The sequence below is a fragment of the Bos indicus genome, chromosome 17 (genome assembly GCF_029378745.1).
Source record: "Bos indicus isolate NIAB-ARS_2022 breed Sahiwal x Tharparkar chromosome 17, NIAB-ARS_B.indTharparkar_mat_pri_1.0, whole genome shotgun sequence".
Lineage (NCBI taxonomy): Eukaryota > Metazoa > Chordata > Mammalia > Artiodactyla > Bovidae > Bos > Bos indicus.
The window spans coordinates 17,009,037-17,015,845 of record NC_091776.1 but is presented as its reverse complement, the minus strand read 5'-3'; the positions used below and the strand labels follow the sequence as shown (position 1 = coordinate 17,015,845).

Sequence of the window (6,809 nt, the reverse complement as noted above, 5' to 3'; positions counted from 1 at the left end):
CTGATGCAAGTCAAAAAAGCAGAGGTGGCTATTCAGTCTTGTCCTTTCTAATCAAGGCTGGAATGCTTTCTCTAGAGGTCTTTATTTCTGGATGCACCAGCATATTTTGCAGTCACATTAAAACCTGGAGATTGCAGCTTTCCAAATGTAGCAAAATGTAGTTGCCCATTTGGAACAGAAATAGGATGTTCATGCCAAGCCTCCCTTTTGCTCTCAGTTGCCTTGACCCAGAGATTCAAAACTGAGTTCTCGGGAAAAGTCATAAATATTCTCTCTCTTTAAATTTTTACTGGAGGATAGTTGATTAACAGTGTTGTGTTAGTTTCAGGTATATAGCAAAGTGAAATGGTTATACATATATCTACTCTTTTTTAGATTCTTTTCTCATATAGGCCATTACAGAGCATTGAGTAGAGTTCTCCCTGGTGGTCTGGTGGTTAAGACTGCACTTTCACAGCAAGGGCGCATGGGTCTGATCCCTGGTTGGGGAACTAAGGCAGTACTAGTGGTAAAGAACCGCCTACCAAACCAAGAGACATGGGTTTGATCCCTGGGTTGAGAAGATCCCCTGAAGGAGGGCCTGGCAACCCACTCCAGTATTCTTGCCTGGAGAATCCCTTGGACAGAGGAGCCTGGCAGTCTATATTCCATAGGGTCGCAAAGAGCTGGACATGACTGAAATGACCTAGCATGCGCATGGGGGACTAAGATCCTCAAGCTGTGGCCAAAAAAAAAAAAAAAAAGTCACTCTTGTGTTTGTATTCAGCTTGTGGTTGGAGCAAGTCTGGGGGCATTTACAACTTTTGAATGTAGATATTCTGATGCTTCCTCTATGGCTCCCAAAATAATAAACATAAAACTTAAAAAAAGTTAAGAACGAACGTCTTTTCTGGCCTCATTTTTAGAGAATGTGTTTTTAGGAATGAAGACTCCCTAGAGAGGTTCCTATTGAGTTCCTCAAAGAAGAGAAAACGGATCCTTCCAGAAATTACAAAGCACAAGTCTCTGAATGAACTCTTTGGGAGTTCTTTCCATAATTAGTGTCTCATCTGTGTTCCTGCGGAGCCCTCAGCGCTTACAGTGATAGCTGGTAAATACGTTTGCTGAAAATGACTTTTTGCTGGGCTGCAGTTTCAGCTTTGCTGTAACAATTACTTTTTGTATCATGAGTATATTTTGAAGAGTGTGTGTTTGTGTGTTTTTTCTCTCTGCAAACGAACTGTAGTTCAGTTCCTGTGTGTGTGCGTGCATATGCATGTGTGTGTATGTTAGTCGGTCAGTCGTGTCTGACTCTTTGCAACCCCATGGACTGTAGCCCACCAGGTTCCTCTGTCCATGGGATTCTCCAGGCAAGAATACTGGAGTGGGTTGCCATGCCCTCCTCCAGGAAATCTTTCGGATCCAGAGATCAAACCCGGGTCTCCCATATCAGCTAGAAAGGTGCCCTCTGGTGAAGCCCATGGAGACATTTAGGGACTAACTCTTCTGCACTTGTGGGGCTCCTCCTGCCTCAGTTCCTACTGAAGAGCTACTGGCAACAAAGAACTCGGAGACAGCCTTTCCCACCTCCCCCAGCCCCTGGACCCCCCATACCACTGCTGGATGGAGTAGATGTGAAGGGCACCTGTTCGATGACTCTGGACGTCATTACCCAGTTAATGACAGTAACAAGGGGGGAGAGGGAGAGAAATGCGGGTAAATTGGAAAAGAGCTTAGCCAAGGAGCCAGCGTTGACTCGCTGAATCCCACTCCTCTAGAAGGGGTGGGGAGGGGCTACTGCCCAGGACCACGCCCACTGAGGGGTTCCTGTAAGAGAAACTCCACCCCCTCTACCACAAGGAGATTCTGAACTCTGCTTCATGTAGGTGGGACTCAGGGAGAACAAACTCAGGCCTTAGAGAAGCTAAAGCTTCTCTTCTTCAGGGACTTCCCTGGTGGTCCAGTGGTTAAGACTCTGAGCTTCCAATGTAGGGGACCTGGGTTCAATCCCTGGTCAGGGAATTAAGATCCCACATGCCTTGTGGCACAGCCAAAAGGTTAAAAAATGAAACAAAACAGAGTGTGGACTCAGGTCTCCTGTCTGCCTGGAGTCTGGAGGGAGGAGGCTGATGGTCTGTGTGGGGTCAGAGGATGGGAACAGGGCTGTACTGGAGAGGGCTGTCAGGACAGATGATGTGTGAGGTCCCAGAGGTGACCACCCGGGGAGTGAGAGGACTGGGCTCAGCTTGGACAGTCAGAGACTGAGCAGACAGAGGCCAGATGTGCAGGCGTTGCAGGAGGCCTTATGGGTAAGCAGTGGAGGCCCATCTGTCCACAGTGATGGGTCTCACAAGGGGAAAGGCCCACAGAATAAAAAAAAAAATCCTTTTGTCCATGTTTGGGACATAAAGGGACTCTTGAAACTGTCGGTTACCTATAGGTGAGCAGAAAATTCCTGCTGGAACTTTCCTCCCCGAGCAGGGTCTATTATACCAGCTCCATATAGCAGGAAGTTTCCCAAAGGAAACCCACACCACGTTTCAATTCAGCTGGTCGAGTCTGAACCTGTTAGCCTGTATAAGGATTTATGTGGACTGCTTCCTTCTGTGAAGTCTGAAGACCAGGTCTCCTGACCAAACTCACTATGTCACGTGCTCATCGGAACATACAGGGGCGAATCTGGGAGAAATGGACACTGTCTATCTCCTCCCTTTCTAGCTCCCAGCTCCCTCCACCCCCTCCACCCTCCACTTGCCACCCCAGGGCTGACTGCTGATTCCTTCTAGCTTGAGTTGGAAAGAGTGGCAAGTGGGTAATGATCTGGAGGCAGCTAGAAGACGCCGGTAGTGACTCAATACAAGAAGTGGATGGTGGTGTCAGCAACTTCATTGAAAAACAATGGGAAGGTCTCAGACCCTCTTGAGAAGTGTGGAGGGATGTGGGATGTTTTGGAGGAGTGATAGTGTCTTCTTTTCTGTGTGTCTTTCTCTAGCTTCTGTCTGGAGTCTCTAAACACACCAGGTCTTTTGTTTAGCTGTGTTTTCCTTTGGTCCTAAGGAACTTTTTCCCCTGCTGAAGCCAATCCAAGAAGCTACAGGCTCAGAGAGTCAGAAGGCAGGTACGGTGCAAACAGGAAAGCAGATAAAGACTGGTGAGTGGGGACTTTTCTGGTGGTCCAGTGGTTAAGAATCCGCCTGCTAATGCAGGGGACACCGGTTCGATCCCTAGTTCAGGAAGATTCCACACACCACGGAGCAACTAAGCCCGTGTGCCACAACTACTGAGCCTGTGCTCTAGACCCAGGGAACCGCAACTACTGAAGCCTGGGTGCCCTAAAGCCCATGCTTCCCGACAAGAGAAGCCACCACAAAGAGAAGCCTGCACATAGCAACGAAGACCCAGCACAGCCAAAAACAAACGTGAATCAATTAATTAATTTAAAAAAAAAGATTGGTGAGTGACATTTGTGCATGCATACAAATGACTCGCTGCACCAAAGTGGAAGAGAAACTGTGATTCGGTGCTGCCGTGTGAGGGATAAAAGCTGAAATGTCAGAAACATTAACAAGATGCATATGAGAATGTCCTTCTCTCAAATGTCAGACTGGCAACCAGTCTGGATTTCCTTTCCTTTGTAAATGTTTTTCTTCTTTTTCTTTTCCTGGGAACTGAAGGTGATCCTTTACTGCCACATTTTCCCATTTTCACTCTAAAGGCAATCTGTTCTACGCTGTTCCCCCCGAGGGCTGAAATGACTTCTACGTATATTTAATTGACTCTAAACCAAAACTGTTTGTCAGGAAAGGAAGAATGGAGGTAGGGATGAGAAGGCAAGTTGAAACTAAACGCACTTTTGAACTTTCAGAGATTTAGAAAACTGGAGGAAGAGAGTAAAAAAAAAAAATGAAGTGAGCACCATGTTCATTTTCTCCCCTTTCTCATCCTGCGAACATAGCTAGGCATGCTCCTCAAGAGTCAGCTGGTCCTGAGAATTCCAGCTCCACCTGTCCCTAGCTTATGACCTCAGGCCAGTTACTTTAATCTCTCGGTGCTGCTATTTCTGCATCAGTAAAATGAGGTTAAAAATAATATTTACCTCATAGAGTTGTTGTAAGCTAATACACATAGATAATGTGAAAGGATGCCTGGTACTGAGTTGGTGTTAGGTATTTGTTAGCTACTGTTACTTCTTCATTTTCTGTAATTTTCTAGTCAGTGTCTGGATCTTTAGCGATGTGAGGTAGGAAAGGATAAGGGAGGAAAAAAAGGTCAGGTCCAACCTCCAGTGGGTTATTTGTGGTCTGTAGCAGTATCACACCCCCACATCCCCTCCTTTCACCATCTGTGTTTTTTTTGATAGCGTTAGGGAGTTGGTTACGTGGATGAGAGCTTGAATCTTTCTGCTCATTTATTCATGCATCTGTGTTTGGTCCTTTATTGATTATGCGACTTAGGGCACTATGCAATGTGCAATCTGTATAGAGAGAATTTTCCCTTAAGGAATCTACAGCCATTTAGTTAGTGGTATAAATCATTAACATCTAATCAGGCTCACAAGGGAGGGGATATATGTATACCTATAGCTGATTCACACTGTTGTACACCAGAAACCACCCCATCATTGTAAAGCAATTGTCCTCCAATTAAAAAATCTAATCAGAAAAATTATGTTTGGGATATTCTGTTAAATCCCAATAAAGAAAACTACTCAGAAATGGTCTAAAATATCATATGATATCACCAATATATGGGATCTAAAAAATGACACAAAAATAAACAAAGGACACAAATGAACTTATTTATGAAAGAGAAATAGACTCAAAGGGACAGAATACAGACTTACAGCTACCAAAGGGGAAATGAGGATAAACTGGGATTAATAGATACACATTTGTGTGTGTGTGTGACTCTTTGTGACCCCATGGACTGTAGCCCATCAGGGAATTCTCCAGGCAAGAATACTGGAGAGGATTGCCATTTCCTTCTCCAGGGGACCTACCCAACCCAGGGATCGAACCCATGTCTCTTGCATTAGCAGGAAGATTCTTTACCACTGCACTGCCTAGGAAGCCCAACAGATTACACATTAGCATGTATAAAACAGATAAACAACAAGGAATTAATATATAGCACAGGGAACTATATTCAATATCTTGTAATACTCTATAATGGAAAAAAATCTGAAAAAGAATACATAGTAATAAAACTAAATCACTTTGCTGTATACATAAAGTATTATAACATTATAAATCAGCTATACTTCGATTAAGAAAAGAAATGGCCTAGGAAAAGTATTTTGTGAGAACAATTCAGTTTCTGCACTAAGAGGCTGTATCTTTAGCCATATTGACATATGGCATTGGTCTTCAGACTACAGATGTGGTCTCTTGTCTCTTCATCTCTACCAAGACCTTCCTTTGAAATTACCTGGCATTTTTCCTTCTGTTGTGAACAGAAGCTCCCTGTTCAAGTTTAGATCAAACATTTTTCACTTCGAGTCATTCAGTGAATAGCTACTGAATGCCCGGTATGAACTTAAACACTCTGAGTCCGTTTTAGCCAAAACCGTTGGAGATTATGAATTATCTGGATACAGACTTTAATTTCCTATTTCATTTTTGGTTGTATTTTCACTCATAAACTATGCCTTTTCATTTGTCATCTGGGCTTTACTGAGATGAAGTATGTGGCCACTTTTCAAAATCAGGAATCTAACAGACGACACACTTTCTCTTGAAAGTCGATCAATCATTTCACTGCAAGAAATAGAATCCATTTTTAATTTGATTCTTTTTATAGGCTCAAAAGGGATTCCCAGTTGGTATAGTGGTAAAGAATCTGCCTGCCAATGCAGGAGAGACAGGAGACACGGGTTTGATTCCTGGGCTGGGAAGATTCCCTGGAAGAGGAAATGGTAACCCACTCCAGTATTCCTGCCTGGATAATTCCAAGGACAGAGGAGCCTGGAGGGCTATAGTCCATGGGGTCCCAGAGTCAGACACGACTGAGTGCAGCACAGCCTCAGCATGGGCTCAAAAAAGGTTCATGCGTTAAGTGTTTTTGAACTGCTAGCAAAATTTTATCAGGTCTTCCAAAATATTATACTTCACTTAGACCACTAATGGTGATATGCTTGATGGTAACTAACATGTCCAATAAATGAAAAATTAGGGGGTAATGTTGTACTTTGCAAAAAGAACTTAATATTTGATCTGAGTCAGTCACTTGCTTACTCCTCTGTTCAATTTTCCTATGGTGAAAACCAGAAGTTTATCACGGTTAAGATTAAATGACCTTTAAAGTTCTTAGATCCCTAAATTACTAGGATTCTAAGTCTGTGTTCTCCAATATGGTAGCCGGTGGCCACACATGGCTTCTGAGCACTTGAAATGGAGCTAGTCTAAATTGAGATGTGCTCTAAGTATAAAATACACACCAGGTTTTGAAGAGTTAGTATAAAATGAAGTACGTAAAACAGTTTGGCTACATTGGGTTAAATAAAATATTTTATTAAAATCAACCCTACCAACTTGTTTTTATTTAGTATGGTTATAAAAAGTTCAAAACTGCTTTTGTACCATTTTAGACCTTCAAAACAAAGGGATCATAATCTATCTTTAGGGACTTCTTAATGTGTAATGGTTAATGCTTCAGTATTGAGATCCTCATGCCTCTAAAAGTCAATTCAAAACTCATATCTATCCAAAACTAATACACCCTGCATGGGCAGATATTTAGCACCTAGTAACTCTTTAAAAAAAAAAAAATTATTTGTGTGCATCAGGTTTTGGTTGAAACACATGGATCTTTTAGTTGCAGCATACAGGATC

General features: G+C 42.9%; 1 protein-coding gene across 5 annotated transcripts in view; it reads right to left on the bottom strand.

Moving 5' to 3' along the window:
* Positions 1 to 6,809, bottom strand: part of RNF150 (ring finger protein 150) — a 281,991-nt gene that overhangs the window by 43,667 nt on the left and 231,515 nt on the right. The window lies entirely within an intron of this gene.